Source organism: Scyliorhinus torazame, chromosome 14 (genome assembly GCF_047496885.1).
Source record: "Scyliorhinus torazame isolate Kashiwa2021f chromosome 14, sScyTor2.1, whole genome shotgun sequence".
NCBI lineage: Eukaryota > Metazoa > Chordata > Chondrichthyes > Carcharhiniformes > Scyliorhinidae > Scyliorhinus > Scyliorhinus torazame.
In genome coordinates, this window is record NC_092720.1 from 180,951,311 (window position 1) to 180,975,583 (window position 24,273).

Here is a 24,273-nt window from a genome sequence, read left to right on the forward strand (position 1 = left end):
CCACAATGAATGCCCACGCCTCTTCTGCCGTCTCAAAGTAGTGGCGCTTCCCTTGGTGTGTGACCCACAATCCCGCCGGTTGTAACATTCCAAACTGGATCTTCTTTTTGTGAAGCACCGCCTTCGCCCGATTAAAACTTGCCCTCCTTCTCGCCACCTCCGCACTCCAATCCTGGTATACGCGGATCACCGCGTTCTCCCACCTACAGCTCTGAGTTTTCTTCGCCCATCTGAGGACCGTCTCTCTGTCATTATAGCGGAGAAACATCACCACTATAGCTCGAGGTATTTCTCCAGCCCTCGGTCTTCGCGCCAAAACTCGATAAGCTCCCTCCACCTCCAAAGGGCCCGTCGGGGCCTCCGATCCCATTAGCGAGTGAAGCATCGTGCTCACATATGTCCCGACGCCTGCCCCTTCTGCGCCTTCAGGAAGACCCAGAACCCTTAAATTCTTCCTCCTCGAATTATTAGAACATAGAACAATACAGCACAGTACAGGCCCTTCGGCCCACGATGTTGCACCGAAACAAAAGCCATCTAACCTACACTATACCATTATCATCCATATGTTTATCCAATAAACTTTTAAATGCCCTCAATATTCTCCAGTACTTCCAGCCTTTCCACACACCTTTTGTGCTGTGCCTCGTGCATCTGTCTTCAACACCAGGCCCTGTATTTCGTCTTCATTTTCAGCAGCCTTTGCCTTCGCGACCCGAAGCGCCTGCTCTTGGATCTTCTGCTCCTCCTTTAGCCCTTCAATCGCCTGTGCTATCGGGGCCAATAGCTCCCTCTTCAACTCCTTTTTCAGTTCTTCCACACAGCGCCGCAGGAAACCTTGTTGGTCCGGGCCCCATAACAAACGGCCACCTTCCGACGCCATCTTCCTTTGAGCTTGCCTTCCTTGCCGCTGCTCCAGAGGATCCTCTGCAATCCGGCCGCTCTCCTCTCCCTTCTCCATGCGTGTCCGGGGGGGATTCCCTTCTGGATTACCTAGTAGGACCGCTTCCTAAAACCAAAAGTCGTAATCAATATCTTTTGACTATAATGGATGTGTCCACTAGGTTTCCAGAGGCCATTCCAGTGTGTAATATTACAGCTAAAAAGTGCTGTTCCGGTGGGTTTAAAGTAGAATGGCGGGGGTGAGAATGTAATCAGGGCGACAGAGAAAGGTGAAGAAAAGAGTAGAAACGAAAGATAGAAAGGTAAGAAACAAAAGTGGAAGGCAGAACAAACAAGGGTGACAAACAATTGGGGACTCCATGCAAAATAAATCTAAGATGACCAACAAGGTTAGAAAGTCAAGTCTTTGCGTCTTAATGTGCCGAGAATAAACAGTAAAGTCGAGGAATTAACCGCACAAATAGATGGAAAGGACTATAATATAATTGCGATTACACAGACATGGCTGGAAGATTCTCAATGATAGGAACTGAACATTCTTCATTTAGGAAAGGCAGACAACTAGGGTAAGGAAGTGGAGTAGCATTATTAATTAAGGTGCAATATCAATGCAATGGTGAGGAAGGATTTCAGCTCGGAAAGTTGTGATGAGAAATCTGTATGGGTTTAGATAAGTAAGATCAATTGGCGGAAAACATTGCTGTGTGTCAATAGACCCCGCACAGGTGGAGATATAAGGGGGACTGTTACACATGACAGCAGAGATGCATGCAATAACGGTGCATCTGTAATCATGGGTGACTTTAATTTCCATATAGGTAGGATAGACCAAACTAATGATGCGATGGTGGCGGTGGTCTTTTTGAAACGAGCATGTGATTTCTTTTCGACCAATATGTGGATGCACCAACCCAGCAGCAGAGTATTCTAGACTGGGTACTGTGCAATAAGACATTGCTAATTAACATTCTTGTTACGCGGGGTCCCGTGGGAAAGAGCAACCTTACATCATAGAAATCTTCATTACGATGGTGTTACGATACCTGGGGCTAGTACACGGTTAATTCCAGCCCCCCTCGTCCTGGAGTGACAATAAAAGTGAATTAAACAATAATTCTTAAAAAGTACTCGAAGTCTTTGGCCCTTGCCTGCCCAATAATTGCAGTCACCAGGTTTGTAAGTTTAAAACAGAATGGCTGTTTATTTACAGGAATATGATGAAATACACAGCAGATACAATTGGTTAAATATTAGTAAGCACCTCACTCCTACTTGCCTCCCCAACCTCCACACACATAGACTCACACACCAGACAACACATCACAGTGGGGTGATAAGGTCGGGGAGGAAGAGAAGTAGAGAAGAGTCTATGCTTCAGATGATTATTCCTAGCTTGCATTCTTCACAGTAAGATTGTAAATTGCAGTCATTGTGTTGCAGCCCATACTAATTTTCAAGCAGTTTATTTTTTAACGCACTGTACTGACAACTTTCCTGCAGAGGCAGGGACTTTGTTTCATCAGACTTTACTTTCAGTTCCTGATTTGACTTTAGGCCTCAGTAGAGTAGAAAGGATAGTACTCCCAGGCAGCAGCCTTCTGGAGAAAAATAGTCCATTCACATCAGCTATTCTGAGCTGAGTTAGCAGATTCTGCACTTTGCCTGCATATGTTTCTTCTGTAAACAGATTCATCCAGGCTTTCTGCCACCTCAGAACCACAGACCTTCTGGAGAAAAACTGAGAGATGATCGTGTGGATTTTCTCTCTAAGCCCCTAGGAGTCAAACTGAAACCAGATTGAAAATCTATGACTGTAAAAACATTCCAGTGGGATCAGATCCAATCACCACATGCTACAGGGCAGAGCACAGCCTTTTGGGCCAATTCATTGGGTATCAGTCAATTAAATGAATCCGAAACCCAGCAGTCTCTGCATTTGGTGCCAGTCTGTCTACAAAACTAATCCAAAGTAGCACAGGTTTCTGCTTGAATTAAAGCACAGACCACTGTTTTCTGCTGCTTGAACTAAAGATACAAGATGAAAGATACTAGCTGCGTTAAAGACACATGTGCATAAATTATTCATGGATCAAAAATGTACCGGCAAACATGAAAGGAAGAAGAAATAAGGGAATAAACAAAGAATAAAAAGGAAGGACCCTTACATTGGAGAACGAAGTAGCTGCATCCGAAACTCGGGTCGTGAATCTGAATCAAGGGAACTAGGAAGGTAGAAGGTGTGAATTGGCAAGGATAGACTGGGCATCCTTAGTAACGGGACGGACGTGGGTAGGTATTGGTTCATATTTAAAGAAAGTGTGCATGAAGCCTTCAGGTTTTATAGATTGCACAGAATCTCTACACTGCACAAAGAGGCCATTTGTCCCTTCGTGTCTGCAGCAACCCTCTGAAAGTCCAACTTGTCTAGGCTTACTACTCCACGCTATCTCTGCAGCCCCTATCCCCACCTATCCTGCACATCTTTAGGCTCCAAGGAGCAATTGAGTATGACCAATCCACCTAACGTGCACATATTTGGACCACGGGAGGGAACCGGAGCACCTGGAGGTAACCGATGCAGACACAGGGAACACACACCGAACAGACTATCAGTGAAAGCATGAATCGAACTAGGTTCCCTGGTGCTGTGAGGCAGAAGTGGTAACCACATGTGCCACTTTTACACAAGTTAAGGGAGCAAGAAAACGTATCGAATATGCAGTCCAATGTGACTAAATGTGAAGTTATCCACTTCGGAGTGAAAAACTGGAGGTAAAATTATTATTTAAACGATTATTTAAATGAAAGATGTGCAGGTTAGGTGGATTGGCCATGATAAATTGCCCTTTGTGTCCAAAATTGCCCTTAGTGTTGGGTGGGGTTACTGGGTTATGGGGATAGGGTGGAGGTGGTAACCTTGGGTGGGGTGCTCTTTCCAAGAGCCGGTACAGACTCGATGGGCCGACTGGCCTCTTTCTGCACTGAAAAGTCTATGATCTATGATATGTTGAATGTGGACGTACAAAGGCATCTGGCAGTCCTTGTATATCTGCCAATGAAAGTGTAGATGCAGGTGCAGCACCAAATTAGGAAAGTTAATAGCATGTTGGCCTTCATTGCAAGAGGATTTGAGTTCAGAATTAGGATGACTTACCAAAGATATGTAGGGCCTTGGTGTGAAACACCTGGAGTATTGCATCCAATTTTGATTTCCTTCCTAAGAAAGGATATACTTGCAATAGAGGGAGTACAGCGAAGGATCTCTCGGCTCCTACCGGGACTATTCTAAGAGAAACGATTGGAACAACTGGACCTGTATTTATTAGAATTTAGATGGGTGAAATGAGATCTGATTCAAATGTATCATTTTTTAAATCAGTCCCAGACAGACTAAATGCAAGGAGAATGTTTTGTCTGGTTGGGAAATCGAGAACCAGGAGACAAAGTCTCAGGTTACAGGGTAGACCATTCAGAACGAGGATGCTGAAACATTTCTTCACTCAGGGGGTGGTATACCTATGGAAAATGCTACCACAGAAGGCTGTGGGGGCAATGTTGGGTTTAACAGTGGCACTGCTGCCTCACGACGCTGAGGACCCAGGTATGATCACGACCCCCGGGTCTGTCTGTGTGGAGTTTCCACATTCTCCATGTGTCTGCATGGGACTCGCCTCCACAACCCAACGATGTTCTGGATTGACTGGATTGGCCACGCAAAAATGTCTGTTAATTGGAATTTTGGGGGGCAGAACCTACTCAGTTAAAGGTAGGGAGTTGGGGAGAGTTATATAACAAAGGGATCTGGGAATGCAGGTTCATAGCACCTTGAAGGTGGAATCGCAGGTGGCAGGCTGGTGAAAAAGGCATTCGGCATGCTAGGTTTCATTGGTCAGAACATTGAATACAGAAGTTGGAGTGTCTTGTTGAAGTTGTACAAGACATTGGTAAGACAACATTTGGAATTCTGTGTACATTTCTAATCACCCTATTATAGAAAGGATATTATTAAACTAGAAAGAGTGCAGGAAATATTTACTAGGATGCTATCGGGACTTGATGGTTTGTGTTATAAGGAGAGGCTGGATAGACTGGGGCTTTTCCCCTGGAGCTTAGGAAGCATAGAATTCTATAATATATTGAGGAGCATAGATTTTCTTTTTAATTCACAGTACCTAATTATATTTTTTCCAATTAAGGAGCAATTTAGCATGGGCAATCCACCTAACCTGCCCATCTTTGGATTGTGGAGCTGAAACCCACGCAGACATAGGGAGAATGTACAAACTCCACACGGACAGTGACCCAGGGCTGGGTTTGAACCTGTGAACTCAGTGCCGTGAGGCAGTAGTGCAAACCACAGCGCCACCGTACTGCCCTAGAGGTAATAGATTTAAGGTGAGAGGAGAGATACAAAAGGGTCTAGAGGATCAATTATTTTGCACACAGAGGTGAGTGTCTGCAACGAGCTGCCAGAGACTGTAGTAGAGGCGGGTATAATTCTGTCTCTTAAAAAGCATTTCGGCAGTTCTATGGATAAGGTGGGTAAAGGGGCATATGGGCCAAATGTGGAAAATTGAGACCAGCTTAGTGGTAAAAACTGGGCAGAATGGACAGGTTGGGTCAAAGGGCCTGTTTACATGCTGTAAACCGCTATGACTATGACTCTAAGTCGCTAAATGCATTCAATAAAGAGAGAGAAATTTTGTTTACATTTTAATTACGACAATGAGTATGGGGAGAATGAGGGATTATAGAACCGAGATCGATGATCCGCCACGGTCATATTGAATGGCGGAGGTGGCTCGAATGGCCTGCTCCTGCTCCTAATTGCTACATCTCATTTGGCGGATAGTAACATAGTGGTTAGCACAGTTGCTTCACAGCGCCAGGGTCCCAGGTTCGATTCCCAGCTTGGTCACTTTCTGTACGGAGTCTGCACATTCTCCCCGTGAATGCCTGGATTTCCTCCGGGTGCTCCTGATTCCTACCACAAGTCCCGAAAGACATGCTGTGATGTAATTTGGACATTCTCAATTCTCCCTCTGTGTACCCGAACAGACGCCGGAATGTGGCGACTAGGGACTTTACACAGTAACTACATTGCTGTGTTAATGTAAGCCTACTTGTGACAATAAACATTATTATTATCAATGCCAATTTTTGGCACCCGAGTGATCGGTGGCACTCCTTTCAATTGCTCGGCTGGTGATCAATGAATTGGCCAAAAGGTATGTTCTACCCAGTAACAGGGGCTAATTATGTTCTTCTCGAGTGGGGTGATTTTCAGAGAATCAAGGGATGGGCAGTTGGCTCCCAGACGAACAGAGGAAAGAAACTGCTCTCACTCTCGTGTGCCTTCTGTAGAAAATCTGCATAGTTGTGCAGAGAATCTGAATGAATCTGGAGGTGGAGATGGAGTCAATGGATGGGAGGCAGGTTCGTGTGATCAACTGGGCTGTGTTCACGACTCACTGAAGTTTCTTGCAGTCTTGGGCTGAGCACTTCCCATACCAGGCTGTGATGAAACCAGATAAGATGCTATGGTGCATCTGTAAAAGTTGGTAAGAGTTAATGTGGACATGCCAAATTTAGTTTCCTGAGCAAGTGGAGTGCCTAGAGTGAATCGAGAGTGAACAATGTAACAGAAACCCAGGTATTGCAGTCACAAGAAAAGAAGTTGAAACATTGGAAGGTGAGCACTCATTCAGGTAGTCTGTGTGCGAATGCCCTTTCCAGACTTTGGGAGACTTGAACTTTGAAACTGACTCATTGAAATCCCACCTGAGGGAGAAAGAGCTTCAACAAGATTTTATGACGTGCCGTAACCACTGACGTCTGGATGGATTGTTGAGGAACCGTCGCATTTTCTTCACCGCAACAGCCTTTGATTCTGCAACGTGATGTCTTCGAACACAGTTTCACAGTTTGCCAGTTAATTCCAAATGTTTTAGTTCAGAATGTTTATGTTTCAGGTACATATTGCAAATTGCTTTATGTTTCAGACTATGTGTGGTCAAGTTTATTTTGTTTCTTTTAAGCACAGTATCTTGTTGCTCTGTTGTCTTGTTAGGTTACCACATTTGTTAGGTTACCAGGGACGTGATAGATTGATTGATTGATATTTATTGTCACATGCACGTGTCTGATGCCTCCTCCATCGTCTATTCTCTTCCATATTTGTTGTAATCAACCTCGAGAACCCATCTATCCCTTTTTATCTCTGGTGTTTCATCCGCCTCCCTAAGTTAATCAATTTATCCAACTACCATGCCCCTTCTTATCTATGTAACGTCCTCCAGGACCTGCACACCGTTGCCCACATCTGGGCCTCTTTCAGTTTTTTTTTTAGTTAATTGAATAATGGTTGCATCGGATATTTCACTGCGTTCTTGAGCTGCTCCCTGAAATTGGACTGAGTCACCCCATAAATAAATGCATTTGTGCAGCAATTTAAACTCACCAGCATAAGTGCAACTTCGGAAAATATATAAAGAGCATCATTGTAATGTTCGGGGTGAATTCCTATTACATTGTAAAATATGAAGTTTATAACATATGCAAGCCACAAAACAATGAATGTTCCCGAGATGGCGAAGAGCAAAATCATAGACTTCCTTCTGCTGTCCATCTCTGGGTCAATGCGATTGCTCCTCTTGCTCTGACCCCTCAGTCCCTTCCTGACTTGACTGGTCACTAAAATATATCTCACTGTCAAAGTGTTGAGCAACAGAATGAGTGCATATGGCAGCAGTGGGGTTAAAACTTTATCAAACCAGTCAAATCCCACCCATGCAGGATCAGTATAATAGGTCGGTCTTTCATTACAGAACCAAGGGACATTGTTTCTTACCTCTGCAGGTTCAAATGTAAAGTAGAAGGGTATGTCCTTTAAACAAATCAAAATACCTGTTGTTACCAGAGCCACAGCCGCAGTGGTTTCGGTGCAATATTTAATTTTAAACTTCTGCCAACAAATGGCCACAAATCGATCAAAGGAGAAAATGACGGTGAACCAAACAGACCATTCCGTTGTTGCATAACACAGAATATTGATAACACTACAAACAGGGGTGATATCCAAGAAAGAGCCTTGGAAATAATATGATTTGATGCGCCACAATATTACCCCAAAGATAATGAACATTAGATCTGCTGTTGCCATTGCCAACAGGTAAAGCGTGGTGCATTTGGAGAGGCCGCATTTTCCTTGTGAAAGGATCACAATCGCCACGAGATTGACTGTTAGGAGAAAATGGAAAAAATGGCTTGAAATTTTTGTTCAAGCATGTCATCTGTCATCTGACAAGACACAGGATAAACTTCAAATCTCACATCACCAAATAAAACAATCCCAAAGGTGACCACATTCTTGGTTCCACCATTGATAGTGTGTAATTCTTTAAAACTTTATTATGAGAGACAGGAAGAGTAACTTATTTCCTCTGAGCGTCCAGCGCCTATTTGTTTGTTCATTTACGGGATATGGGCGGTGCTAGTTAGGCCAACAAATATTTCCCATCCCTTGATTCACTCCTGAAGCGGTGGTGAGTTGCCTCTTTGAAGTGCTGCAGTCCCTGAGGTGTAAGTACACCCTGTGGTGTTAAGCAGGGAGTTTCAGAATTTTGACCCAGTGACAGTGAAGGAGCTGCAATTATTTCCAAGTCAGGGTGGTGAATGACTTGGAGGGGAACCTCCAGGTGGTGAGGTTCTCAGGTATCTGCTGCTCTTGCCCTTCCAAATGGGAGTGGTCGTGGGATTGGAGAGTGGAAGGTGCCCAAGGCTCCTTGACGAGTTAAACGGTGCATTTTGTAACAGCACACATGGCTGCCAATCTTCTTCGGCGGTGGAGAGATTAAGCGCTGGATTGTCCCATCCTGGGCAGAGTGTCCACGCCGTCGTAAACGCCATCGCATTTTCCGACAGCATGAATGCGCAGCAGCCAGGAGTAATTCTGGCCACTACAGGAAGCTAGTGGGATCCTCGCATGTACAGTGGCACCGACGCAAACATGCGCATGCGCAGTGCCCGCATTCAACGCGCCGGCCCCGAAGCAACATGGCGCTGGGCTACAGTGGCCAGCACGTAGGAAAGGTGGCCCCCAGCCAGACAGGGTGGCCCGTTGATCGGTGGGCCCCAATGGCGGGCCAGGCCACATCAGAGGTCCCCCCTGGGGTCAGACCCCCCTTTCCCCCACAGGCAGCCACCCGACCCTTCAACGCCGAGGTCCCGCCAGCTCAGAGCAGGTTAGAAAGACGCCGGTGGGACTCAATTTTTTCTAATGGCCGCTCGGCCAATACGGACCGGAGAATCAGCGGGTGGCGGCATAGAGCGGTCCGAGACCGGCGCCGTGTCAACCACATCGGCGCCAATTGCGCCGATTCTCCACTCTGCAGAGAATCACCTGCCGGCATCGGGGCGGCGTGGCATGGTCGCGGGGATTCTCCGGACTGACCCAGGGCTGGGAGAATTCCGCCCTAAATGTTTCTGGCGGGGGTAGCAATGCACCTCGCTGCTTTATCCTGGACGGTGTCGAGCTTGTTGAGTGCTGTTGGAGCTGCACTCATCCAGGAAAGCGGAGAGCATTCCATTAAATCCTGATTTGTTTGTTGTAGATAGTGGACAGGGTTTGGGGTTCATTCAGTGAGTTACTCGCCGTCGGACTCCAAGCATTTGACTTCCTCTGATAGCCACAGTATTAATATGGCTAGTCCAGTTCAGTTTTTTAACAATGGTAGAGATGTTGATTGTGGGACTTTCAGCGATGGTAATGCCGTTGAACGTCGAGGGGGCAATGGTTGGATGCTCCCTTATCGGAGATGTTCATTTCCTGTCACTTGTGTGGTGCAAATGAAATACTGACTTTATAAACAAAAGCCTAAAAGATGTGGGACACCTGGTGGAGCGTGAGGCAATGGAAAGTAATTTAGAGCTGAAAAAGTAAGATACGAAAGGGAGCAGAAAGGGTTCTCAGAGAGAAGATAGAGCTGGTGACATACTGAAGAGAAGGAGCAGAGAAAGCAAATAGACAAAGGTAGAGACAAGTGATCAGAATGGACGGCAGAAGAAACTGAAACAGAGGAAGAAAGCAGAAACATGAGAAGTAGTGTGGACATTACGGCACAGACAAGACATCAAGGTAAAACATAAAAAACCAGTGAGAAATGAAAGGAGCAGATGAAAGGAGCAAGTGGGAGGGAGGAAAGTAGTGAGAGATAAAGGGAGTGTTAGAGAAAGAGAGAGGGGGGGGGGGGGCAGAGATAGAGAAGAGAGGGAGACAGAGAGAGAGATAAAGAGAGAGAGAGAATACATTAATCAAACATTCCAGGAAATCGAATGTGGGTGATACTTGGGAAAGTACTGGAACTTGCACCAGGGTTCCAGGTACTCAGATTGACAAACAATATAAAGTCACAATGTAATTTAACAAGGTAATAAAAATTCAAGCAAGAAACAGATTCAATTCAAAATGAAAGCATTAGAAAATCAGAGGAGTTTATTAAACATATGTAGAAAGATAATTGCAATGTGCGGCTTATTATTCTCATGTTAGAAAGCACAGATTTCCACAAATATAAGATGATGTGGAACTTTTTACAGGGACCAGAGAATTCTCTGGGCAGATATAATAGAGGCCTTTCAAATTGTGAATGAGTTTTAAATGTTATATTAAACGGATATAGTAATCAGTTTTATCTTAATTAATGCATTGTGCACATTTCTGGTCCCGATGTTACACATAATATTTTACCTGGATCAATTTCAGGGCAGAAAAATTCTAACCAAATGGATAGAGAAACTGGTTGAGATCTTTTCATGAGAAAAGGGATGGCTGAGGGCAGAACTACAGAAGGCTGTAGAGAAATGAGCGGGATTGATAGGATCGACATAGAGAAGATATTTCCAGCTGGTTCAGACTCCAACATTAGGGATTATCAGTTGAGAATCGTCATTAATAAATCCAAGAAGGCATTCAGGATAAATGCCTTCAATCAGAAAATTCGAAAGGACAACTTCAAGGAAATGGCACATACTTCATGAAGAGGAAGTTCGGTAAAGACATGAAGCAGAAAGTATAATAACGTTATTGTGATCAGATTTCATTAAAAACGATGGAAGCCGGCTTGTGTGTAGCAGAATTGCAGGCACAAACCGAATAGATTGTTTCTGTCCTTCAGATTCACTGCTGTTCTTTGGGTGTTGAATATTAATAATTCACCAATTAACAACAAATTATTTTTTAGAAAACTGCATATACTCATGTGCATTATTAGATTGAAGGAATGCAGTCTTCACTTCATTGATGAACAGTTTGATAAGGTTAGTAGACTGATCTCTGTTTTATGAAAACAGATATCTATGTTCTTCATTAATATGTGTCTTCCCTCAATGTGATTCACCTCACCGAGCTAACAGAGATTAATGTTAGTTGCAGAACTCGAGACTCTGAATCCGATATAATTCCGAATCTGTCAAATATTGATCACTTCTGGAAGCTGGGGTGGCGTCACGGTGGCTCAGTGTTGTTGCGGCACACGGTTGTCAGCACTACTGCCTCACAGCGCCACAGACCCGAGTTAAAATCCGGCCTTGGGTGATTGTCCGCGTGGAGTTTGCACATTCTCCCGGTATTTTGCTTTTATCCGGGTGCTCCGGTTTCCTTTCACAGTCCAAAGATGTGCATGTGAGATGGACTGTCCGTACTAAATTGCCCCTTTGTATCCAAAAGATTAGATGAGGTTACTGGATTACCGGTGCAGACTAAGTGGGCCGAAGGGCTTCCACTGTTGCGATACTATGGTTCCGTGATTGTATAACATTGGTTCAACATCCAGCCCCAATAACAGATAGATCGCAAAAAAGACAAATTTCACCAAAAGCTTGTCAGGATGGTGCTGAGGGAAGGGAGAATTGGTGGTTAAAATGTTTACAAAAACTACACTAAGAGTAAGGCAGTAGCCAAAGAATTTGAATACAGTAAGAGTGCTGTTCAGCTGTTCATCTATCAGGAGATAACGTTGTCGCTGTTCAATGGGAAAAGGAGCAATATTAATCATTTCTTGCCTCGGCCACGAACGCAAATTGCAGCAGTGCGATGCGCTATCCACAAGATGCACCGCAGCAACTCAACAATGCTCTTTCAATAGCATCATCAAAACCCCTGACCTCAGGTTGACACATATTTAATGGCCACAGTCACTTACCAGGAATACCGATGACTGCAAGAACTGTGTAATATATTTTCTGGACACTCCGAAAAGATTCCATACTTTTCTGCGCAAAGTGTTCTGTCTCTTTGTGCTGCAGATAACCGCTCCCAATTAAACGCTTAGGTGACACAGAACCTTTAATTTATACACTGTGGGATGTCAATGGGGACATTGAGGTTACAACATCGTTCAACTCTGTTTCTTTAGTTTAAGTATAGAATAAACATACAGATGACGTCATCAGAATTAACTCCCTGTTGTGACGTTTAGTCCCGAGATTACATTGGAAAGGAATTAACACTGAACAATTTTGCTCATATGATCGAACTAATGAAAATTGGGAGTTGCGTGTGTTGATCATTTAATCACCATGGGGTCCACCTCTATATCTCACGCTGTTTTAGTGAGTTCACTTTGCTGTGTCCATTCAGCAATTACATTCCAGTTTTGATCAGTTTCCTTAGGGCTGCTCCATTGCACTTTGGGATGTGTCTGCCCTCTTAAACTCTGGGAGTTCAGTTAAATAATTCAAGTGGTGATCACGGGAGGACTCCCTCAGCCGCCGGACTCCGTTGCTCATCGAGAGCGAGCAGGCTGGGTTAAACAAGGGTTGCAATTAGGGTAACAGTGTCAGGAGGCGAATTAATGTTATTCGAGTCTTTCAAAAATCGGCGATGGATAGGTTCGTGATCTCCTTGTATGCAGAGAAAGATTTTGGCCCGGTGGAATTCTTTATCGAAATACTTTGAAGAGGATTGGTTTGGCATGGGGATGATGCAAATGGTTACAGCTGCGTCATCAACGTTCGCTGCCGGCAATGGTTGTGAGTGGCTGTAGGTCTGAGCATTATGATTTGTATTCAGGGATTAGACATGGTGCCTGTTATCCGCATTATTATTTGCAATAGCCATTGAATCCCTGGCAGAGGCAATCAGACCCTTTGGCTTTTGGCTTCCAGAGTTGAGGGAAGCCGCATACGGCCCTGCTGTACCCGGACGATGCGTTGCAGTCGTGTTTGACCCAGATGTTTCTGTCCCCACTGTTATTGACTTGGTGTATTGATTCAGCCTTTTCTCGGGCTACAAAACGTATTTTACAAAGCCACTGGGTGGACTCAAAGGGACACTTCATTGCTTACCTAATTTTCCATTCAAGGAGTCCCTTTCAGCTTTTACATATATGGGTAAAGTGGTGGCAGCCTCCATTGAACATATGTGTAGGGGGGCCTTATTTTCGTTAATTGCACATATTAGGTGCGACCTGCTCCTTCGGTCACCCTGACCGACTTTGTGGCGAAGCAACGTCGCATTGATTCAGATGAATGTGTTGTCTAATGTATTGTATCATTTACAGATGCGGCCCATCTTGTTTTCTGCGATGGTCCTGAAGGAAATTATCTTAGTTCTTTTATATGGAAAAAGAGAAAACCTCGTTTAAAGCTAGCCAAACTGCAGCTTCCCACTTCAAATGTGGGATTAGGGCTTCCGAATATTAAAATCTATTCATTCGCCTCGAGTTTTAGATTTATCAGGGATGTGATCAGAGAGGGCCTCTCTTTCATTTGACTCGAAATTGAAGCAGAGCAGTCTCTCTACTCCTTGCAATCTGTTGTTTTGCAGGGATTTCAAAGGTGCGTCTGTCACATGTGAGAATCCTACAATTATTAACACTCTTCGAGTGTGGAGGATGGCCCGCCAGCTAGAAAGGGGATCAAAATTAACTTCTGCTCGCTGTCCTACTCAGGACAACCTGGATTCCCCGTCAGGTCTTATGGGTCATGGATTCGATATCTGGAGAGATAGAGAAAGCTGTAGACTTGGAGAATCGAAGAGGGCTCCTTCCTTCTCATCTTATGAGCAGCTAAGCCAACAGATTGAAATCCGAGGCACTCCTTTCTTGAAAAACATCTGTAGCTTAGAGACTTTATTCTGGATAAGACAACTATGCATCTTGATGCGTTACTCTCCACAGTGGAAATTGACATCTTGATGTGTGCGGAACCGAAGCTGTTGAGCATCATGTTTTATGCGACATTGTTTTCTCGTGCCTGTGTGAGTATAACTGAAACATTGCAGTTTTGGGGAGAAAGAACGTTGCAGTCGCTGTTGATGAGGAGACCCGGGGTAATATACGGATAGATACCAATACATTTCATTCTGTAATAAAACGAAGGAGACTCAGTTCACAATATTACACCGTCTGCACATCACACCGGGTCTGAGACACATGTATGTTCCTGCTATGTCCTGGATGTGCCTAATGTGCCAAGGAGTAGAGGGTGGCTGCATAGACTGTATATGTGGTCCTGGGTCAACATTGGATCCTGCTCGTCGGATGTACGTAAAGAACATGAGACGAGATTCTGTATGGTCTTAGAATTTGATTATTTATTCCTAATTTTGGAGCTTCCAGGTAGAATTACTGACATGAATGAAAAAAGGCTGTTCGTTATCCTAACCTTTACGGAACGGAATGCCCTTTGCTCCTGTATTGGCGATAAGTAGCAAATAATTCAAATTCAGTATAAAATTGTTATGCAATGTATCCCTATGGGTTTCCTAACTTGCATAATCCGTTCTAAATGTCACGAATTCCGAAAAATAAGCGACCCCCCTTCTGAAATTTGCATGTTCCGCTTCGTCTGACTTGCTTCGGCAAGGTTGCCATAAGTTGTGCAGCATCGCTTTTTTTCCAATTAAGGGACAAGTTAGCGAGGCCAAACCGCCCACCGTACACATTGTGTTGTGGGGGTGAGAGCCACGCAGAGAATGTACAAACTCCACGTAGACAGTGACGCAGGGCCGGGATGGAACCCGGGTCGTCAGCACGGCGAGGCAGCGGTGCTAACCACTACGCCACCGTGCCGTCCTACGTAGTATCGTTTTGACTTAGCTGGTGCGCATCACATTACCATGTTTACACGACCTTATCCTCTTTTCGTGTCTTCTCCAGTTTATTTGTTATTTTATAATATGGTTAGAGGTACTAAGTTTCAGTACAAACTGTGTTGGTGTTGGACTATCTTTTACTGTATCCATGTATGCAGAAGATTTATACTGTGCCAGTTTTGAAGGTTTGTTGCGTTACTTCCAAAAATGAATAAAAAACCTCTCATAAAAAAAAAGTGCAAACAAAAACACGTGAGTGTCGCAGTTGTTGATAAAGAAATGATCATAGCTATGTAATGTTAGAGAGCGCATCAAGCAACATCTTGTGGCTTGAACTGAAGAATAGGAAATGTGAGACTCACACTGCTAGGAGAGAACGTTCAGAGTCCCTGAGGCAGATAGAAGCGCAAATGTGTACGTAATTGTGAGAATTGCAAAAGCAAAGGGACACTCACTGTGGTGGGTTCTGGGACCCTAATACTAGCTGGGATGGAGCTGCAGTGCACATCGTATAATTGACACAATCGTTGAAATGTACGGAGGATAATAATTTTCAGCTTGTACCGAACAAGCGCAACAGGAGATGGAAACTGTTCTGAGCTCAGTTTTCGTGAACAAAGCTGGGCATTTGCTGGGCTGACATTGGTGAGCGGATGGAATCCACGGCAAGTGGTCTCAAAATATGCGGAGGGGCAGAATGTAAAGTTTGATTGTCTTGGGTTGTTTATTGGACAGGAAACTGTTTCTCGTGGTTTGTCCACGGGGCTCAGTACTGCATCCATTGCTTTTGGTGATAATTTTTATTATTTCATGGGATATGGTAGTCGGTGACCAGTTGAGCATTCATTTCCCATCCTTAATTCCCCTTCTGAGGTTCGTATTGAGCTGATTTCCTGACCCGCTGCAGCCTGTGTGATGTACATACACCCACAATGCTGTTGTGCGGAGTGGGTGGGGGGGGGGGAAGAGGGTGTTCCAGGATTTTGACCCAGATGCAGCGGAGGAACCATGATATATGTCCAAGTCAGGATGGCGAGTGACTTGGAAGGGAACTTGCAGGTGGTAGTGTTCGCATTCGACTGCAGTCCTGCTACCAGCTATGATGTGGAGATGCGTGCGTTGGTCTGGGGAGAGCACAGTAAGAAGTCTTACAACACCAGGTTAAAGTCCACCAGGTTTATTTCAAATCACTAGCTTTCGGAGCACTGGCCCTTCCTCAGGTGAAACTGCTTCACCCGAGGAAGGAGCAGTGCTCCGAACGCCAGTAATTTGAATCAAACCTTTTGGTCTTTAGTCTGGTGTTGTAAGACTACTTACACTGCTTCTCGCTGTTAGAGGTCACGGGTTTGGAATATGCTGTCGGAGGAACCTTGGTGAGTTGCTAAAATGCATTTTGTGGATGTTGTTGAGCTTCAGTGGTGTGGGAGCGATATTCATCCAGACTGGTGGTGAGTATTCCATCAGAATCATGATTTATGCATTGTCGATAGGTTATGTCGAATCAGGAGGGGAGTTAGTCTCTGCAGAATTCCCAGATTCGAACCTGCTCTTGTAGCCACAGCAATTTTGTGATTGCTCCTGTTCAGTTTTTGATCAATGCCAATCCCTAGAGTTTTAATAATGAGGGTTTCAGCCATAGTAATCTAATTGAATGTCAAGGAACGATGATTAGAACCTTTCTTGTTGGAGATGGTCATTGCCTGGCACTTGTGTGATGTACATATTAATTGCCACTTAGCAGCACAAATCGGAATGTTGACTAAGTCTTGCCTCACACGGGGGCAGACTGTTCCAATCATATATCAATGAAAAGGACATGAGTTTGAGGTTTGTGGTCACAAAATGTGAAGATGATTCTCAAATTGGGCGGGTGAGTGACAGAGAAAAAGAGATATTTAGACTGCAGGTAGATAGCAGTAGACTTGTCATGTGGATGGGACAGTGGTAAAGGGACTTAAATAGGCTTGTTCTTGTGCTGTACTTCTTTGTTCTTTGTAATATGTAAATTGATGAGGTGATCAATTTGGGGAGAGCTAAAACAAGCAATACATGGTATTGCTCGGAAGGTCTGCGCCGACCATGATGCCCGTCTAAGCTAAAACCTTCTGCACTTCCAGGGACTGTATCCCTGTATTCCCCTATTCCCCTTCTATTCATGTATTTGACAAGATGCCTCTTAAATGTGGCTCTCGTGTCTGCTTCCACCACCTTCCCTGGCAGCGCATTCCAGGCACTCACCAACCATAGTGTAAAAAACATACATCGCATATCCCCTCTAAACTTGCTCCCGCACCTTAAACCAGGTCCCCTCGTAATTGTATTTTCCACTCTGGGAAAACGCATCTGACCTTCCACTATGACCCTGCCACTCATAATGTTGTAAAACTCTCTCAGGTCGCTCCTCAACCTCTGCCGTTCCTGTGCAAACTATCCGGGTTTATCTAACCTCTCATCACAGCTAAAACGGAGCCAATGGGGGGGGGGGGGGGGGGGGGGTTAAAGGCCTTTTCCCCAGAATTCTGAAAATTAATATTTCGCTTCTTTACTCACTCAAAGGTCTATTCGTGAATATTTTAACCTACAATATGGCGCTGTGAGAAGGGTGTCAGGGAACTGAGCAGTCGTTCGAGCCAGTGAACGGGGTGAGTTGTCAAACTTTGACCACCCAGAAATTAGAGACACTCGGCACGATGAATTATCAGGGACGTGGCACCGGAAGAATCACAATAATAGACAGACTGCGTGAGCAAGATAAGTGATCTAACTGGTTTACCTTTAATGTGATACTGCCGCGTTAAGAATTAACGAATGAGATTGTTCACAGGTGCGAGAGGTGATTGACCGACAGTCGTTAATTAAAAAGATGCAGGAGGACGGCTGGGACGTATCACATACTTTGCAACTCCAGAGAGATTGGCTGACAAAACAAATTAAAGACAAGATCAAGAAAACAGGGGTACTTTGGGTACGTCAATTGGCGGGACTAATAGAACAAGTAAATGGAGTAACAAAAGAAGAGTGAAATATCAAACAAAAATCATCAAGGAATTAGAGTATAAATTGCAGGAGTAGGGAAGAATGGGGCCGTGTCCGGACACGACCTCCCTGCCCCATTCTGATAGGATAGAAACAACTGCCCCTCTTAGTGAGGAGACTGAGGAGACGGTCCATGTGGCACCCGTGAGCCGAGGGGGTACCTTGGCAAACCCGACCGCCAGTGACAAACCATTCACCCCTGGGAAACCTTCATCCCCGAAGCCATGATGTAAGCTTTTGGACGGAACTCAATGCTGTCTGGGTGGCCACCAACTGCACTTAAGAGACATTCACCAACTAGTCAGGGCAACAAGGTGGAGAAACCATGCAGCTATGTAATAAAAGGGGCCATCTGGAAGCTGCCTGTTTCAGCAAACATGGCACGCCGCCTAGTGGCAAAAATACCTTATCCGCTGCAGAGTAAAAGGAATGGACAGAATGGAAGGAAAGCCAGAGCTGATGCCCTGTGGCTCCCATTAAAAACAAAAGAAAAAGGAGGATTTATGTGTCTGCAATAATGGGGGGGCCAACAATGTGAAATGCTGGTGGACACAGGAGCACCGGTCTCCGTTACAAACCTCGCCCTCCCTATCACCAATAAATCAATATTTTTACAGGGAATTGAAGGCACAAGCATGGCCACTTACTTGAGTACCACGCAGGTTGTAGAAATTGACAACATTTGCATAACTATGACATTTTATGTGTGTAGAAATAACGAAGGCACGATTTTGGGGGGCATCGATATCATGAGGGAGGATGAAACTGTAATTGATTGTAAGAGAGGAAAATTGACCTGGCCAAAGCCGGATGGTAGTAAGGGAATGTATTGACAGACGGCCAATAACACTGGCACTGTCGGGTAGTCCACCATCACCACCAGGGAATGGAGCAAAGAACTGGGCGGATACGGGGCCGTTTGCGGGTCAGTTAGCAATGTTTGGGCAAAAAAACAAATTAGACACCGGAAAAGCCAGCATTGACCCTATTAAGATTACCGGGCCAGAACATAAACCACACCGCCAATACCCGATCAAGACAGAAGCTAAAAAGGCGTTTGTGGATAGAGTAGAAGGATTAGTGGAAAGGGTTATCCTGAGGGAAACCACCAGTACTACTAGATAAGGCTGCTCTAGAACCAGTGGAGTGGGGCCCAGAACAGGAGGAAGCGTAAACCCAATTAAAGTGTGAGTTAATGTCGGCCCCAGGATTGGGTTTACCAGACATGAGTAAAGACTTCCACATACACTGCAACAATGAGGATTGGTCCTATACAGCAGTGGTCAGACAGGACCATGGAGATAGGAGAAGGCCCGTCGCCTATTACCCACTGGTAGTCACTGGACTCCATGCGGTGCATTGCTGCACTGGATTGCACGGCCTGGGCTGTGAGAGTTAGTGAACCAATAGTTATGACAGGAAACATTATACTACACACGAAACATACCCTGGTAGAAATGTTGAACACCGGAAAGCTGAGATCCGTCTCGAATATGAGGCGGGCCAAGTGGGAGGCGGTCCTCACCCCTCCAAGTAAGTCAGTAACCAGTGTTAGGGACACGGGGGAGAACCCAGCCGAGGGAATATTAGGAACAGGGGAACCCCACAATTGTGGGGATGTAGACATGAGTTTAGAGGAAGACAGAATTAAGGATACTTCTCTGGCAACAGCGGAAGAAACGTTCTATGTAGATGGGTCACGTAAGTCTGTCAATGGGCGGCCCCGAACGGGGTGGGCGATAGTGAATGGAGCATTGGAGACAGTGGAATCAGGACGAATTGATGGAGGCCTGTCGGCCCAAGTGGCAGAACTAGTGGCGCTCACCAAAGTGCTAGAGTTATCAGAGACCAAGACAGTGAACATTTATACAGACAGTAGGTACGCTTTTGGAGTCGTACATGGCTACATGCCTGCTTGGGGTAGGAGGGGATTTATTACAACAGGAGGTAATCCTTTAAAACATCTGTTGAGAATAGAATGCCTCTTAGATGCTAGTAACAAACCCCAACAGGTAGCAGTGATTAGAATTAAGGCATATCAGAGGGAACCGGACCAGAACTGCTTGGACTGGATAAATCACCAGGGGAATCAAGCCGCAGACCTAGCGGCGCAAAAGGTGTTAGAAAGAATGAGGTTGAGGAAGCACCGATAGCCCGTGTGGACCACACTGAGAAAAAGATCAGTACTAAAGAACACCATGAGGGCACCCCAACGGAGAAAGAGGTTTGTGGGAAAAGCAAGGCGCGAAGAAGGGTAATGATGGAGTTTGGCGAAAGGGTAATCGGGTAATGGCCCCCAAATGTATTCAACATACATTATTGGAGCTCCACCACGGGCTTGGACACTCAGGCAGGGAAGCCATGATAAGGAGCCTGGGAACGGTGTGGTGGTGGAAAGGAATGGGGCGAGATGTTGCACAATACTGTCATCGGTGCGTCACTTGTGCCCAACATAATCCGGGAAGACCCATTAAAGTCAGAATGGGACACCAACCCAGACCACGCGGACCGTGGGAACATTGCAGATAGATTTTACAGGTCCCATGCCACCATCACACGGCAAAGCGCACTGCCTCGTGATTATCGCTCAATTCACCCGATGGGCGGAGGCTTTCCCTCCGCAGAATTGTACTGCCTTGAGAGTCTCCAGAGTCTTAGCTGAATAAGTAATTCCCCGATGGGGAGTGCCTATTCAAATAGACTCAGACCAGGGTACCCATTTTACTGGAAGTGTTATACGAATGGTGTGTCGATTAATGGGAAAAAGAATAGAGGCATGGACTATTTTCTAAACGGTGACAAAATTCAAAATGCTGAAGTGCAAAGGGACTTGGGAGTCCGAGTCCAGGATTCCCTAAAGGTAAACTTGCAGGTTGAGTCTGTAATTAAGAAAGCAAATGCAATGTTGTCATTCATCTCAAGAGGCTTGGAATATAAAAGCAGGGATGTACTTCTGAAGCTTTATAAAGCATTAGTGAGGCCCCATTTAGAATACTGTGAGCAATTTTGGGCCCCACACCTCAGGAAGGACCTACTGGCACTGGAGCGGGTCCAGCGGAGATTCACACGGATGATCCCAGGAATGGTAGGACTAACATACGATGAACGTTTGAGGATCCTGGGATTATATTCATTGGTGTTTAGGAGGTTGAGGGGAGATCTAATAGAAACTTACAAGATAATGAATGGCTCGATAGGGTGGATGAAGGGAAGTTGTTTCCATTAGCAGGGGAGACTAGGACCCGGGGGCACAGCCTTAGAATAAAAGGGAGTCACTTTAGAACAGAGATGAGGAGAAATTTCTTCAGCCAGAGAGTGGTGGGTCTGTGGAATTCATTGCCACAGAGGGCGGTGGAGGCCAGGACGTTGAGTGTCTTTAAGACAGAAGTTGATAAATTCTTGATTTCTCGAGGAATTAAGGGCTATGGAGAGAGAGCGGGTAAATGGAGTTTAAATCAGCCATGATTGAATGGTGGAGTGGACTCGATGGGCCGAATGGCCTTACTTCCTCTCCTATGTCTTGTGGTCTTATGGTACGTTCTGGACATGAATACACAACTCAAAACGATGCGACAGAACGTTCGTGACAATCAGGAAAATGAGGACTGGGCCCAAGAGCTTGCAATGGCGGCTTATTCACGTTAATATGTATTGTCACGGGTGCAAGGGTGATGGGATTGGAAGACAATCTTTTTGATAAAACTCATATTTGATTGTAAGGAAAGCAGTCTGTGTGTTACCCGTTGGCCAAGTCTGTACAGGCCTTGTTTGTGGCCACCCCGAGTTGGATATAGAGGCAGCTATAGTAGGAGCATACAAGGAAGATGTGTGGAACTAATAAATTCAACGCATCCCACTTGCCGGGGAATACAGGGCATTGGAGGGACAAGATGTTCAGAGAAGACGGAGTATCCCCTATGTTTTACGGGGCAGGGATGGAGAACATGGATCATGCATCACTAATAATAGTTGTTGTTATGCGTTTGGTTTTTGCTGTCTTATAATAATAGTAAAACTATGTTGTGCTAAGCTAATGGGAGAGACTCTACCCGTCACACCCGAGCAGAACAAGGACTTTGACGATGAATTACCACAGCAAAGAGACCCCTCCGAAGTGCCTGACCCCCGTATCAACGACCATGATGTGCCAGACCGGGAAATATCGAGATGGATGTGAAGAGCCCAACTGGAGATATGGTCAGCTTGGGACATCGGGATGTCCAAGGGCGAGCAGGGGGGTCAGAAGAGGTAGAATTTCGAATGGACTACAGAAGATACAACATGGATGCCGCCTGAACTCTGTCAATGTTCTTGACCCTATGTTATTATCAGTGTCTGCTGCTGAAGTAAAGCTTTGTGCAAAACAAGTGATCCACAAGCTGCACCCGGAGAGACAATTAGCCGTTGGTAACCTTGCCCAATGTCGGTATCAAATAGCGACTGCTAACTGACAAAGGGCCCCAAATTAAGGAACTAGCAAGGAATGAGGAAGGACTTGTTCAAAGTGGCTGTATGTAACCGTTATCTATGTAATGAATCCATTGGGTAAGGCAAACTGCCAATTAGAGGGAAATAACTTGTAGCCATTTATGGCATTGAAGATCCATGTTATGAATTTGTGACGAGAACAGAATTGATTGAGTATATGTAAATGTGAATTTGAACGAATTCCGCTCTCCTTCTGTATATTAACATAGTGCGACCTCAGCTCAGGCGAGAAAGGGTGCTGCAGACCATGGGGGTCAAAGGCCATTCTCCCAGAATCCTGGAAACGTAATAAATCGCTTCCATACTCACTCAAAGGTCTATCGTGAATATTTTCACCTACAGTGGCCCCGTTTAGTACTGCGGACCCTGCCTCCACATGTCCCCTCCCCACTCCCCCATATCAGCTCCCTGGCCCCATCGGTGCCCTGGCGCCTGTCCCTGCTGCCAAGGATACCATCAGCTGGCACTGCCCATGCAGCAGTATGCTCCAAAAACCCCGTTTGGCATCCCACTGTGGGGGCTGCTGTGTGCGATTGGGTGGGCCACGTGCCGGCACGTGGCACTGGTTGGGATGGGAGAGGTTATGGTGGAGGCTGGGTTGCGGGGGTGGTGAGGTGTGGGCACCCATATGACCAGTGGCACTCTGCATAATCAGGGGCCAGGGGTCAGTAGGGTGCGCAGCAAGATATCTGCATTGCAGGCCGTGACAATGGCGATCTGTGCTTGGACACCATTGCAAGTCCCCTGGGGGAGTCACTCCGACCACATGGCTTGTCTCCCCGTCACTCCTCCCCCCCCCCCCCCCCCCCCCCGCCGGCGCTCACAGAGGGCCACTCCCCCACCAGCCAGCCCGGCCAATGTCGGGACCGGCAACCCCTGGTCGCACCTCTGCATGTCCTACCTCCTCTCTCTTCCTCATCCGCCAAGGCATCAATGTATCGATTTTTAATAGCGCAAGTGAACATTACCGTTGGGAATTCCTCCCAGGGGAGGTGAGAAATCGAAGAGGCTCCGGAGAGTACCGGGTCAGGTTCGCTGGTGATATTCTAACGGCGTTTACAGTATGTGCGGAGCGGTACGCAGTGACGCAACTAACTAGGCACCGGAGAAAAGCACTGGGAAGGCTGATGTGGGAAAACAGGACAAGACAGTGGGGTTTATTAAAGTCGTAAAGGAAATCCCAAGGGAAGCGAAGGAGGTGCTAACGATTGAACAGCCTGTTCAAGAAGTAATTGCTAAGAAGGTGCCAGATGTCTTTAAAGAATTTACTTGTGTGGTAAAGTTTACTCATGTGTATCAGGAGGAGCAGGTAAAGAAGTCACAATTTTAAGAGATACATGGGCTAGTCAATCTTTAATGGTAAGAGATGAGGAATTATGTAGTTTGGGAAGAATGGTGCCAGAAAAGCTGGTGATATGTGGATTTCAGGATGAGAGGAGTAGCGTTCCATTATATAAGGTAAGGTTGGAAAATCCACTGAAGAGTGGTGAAGTGGTAGTAGGAGTAATAGATAAACTGTATTCTTGGACAAGATAGTTTATCTTGGATAATGATACAGCTGGATCGCAGGTGGGTGTGATGCCTATTGTGGTTGATAAGCGAGTGGAAAATCAGTCAACTGAATTGTTGAAGGACGAATATCCTGGGATGTTTCCGGATTGTGTAGTCACAAGATCGGAAAGTCACAGGTTAAGGCAAGACGAGAACTCAAAGAGTGAAGATGAAGTTGAAGTGCAATTATCAGAAACGAT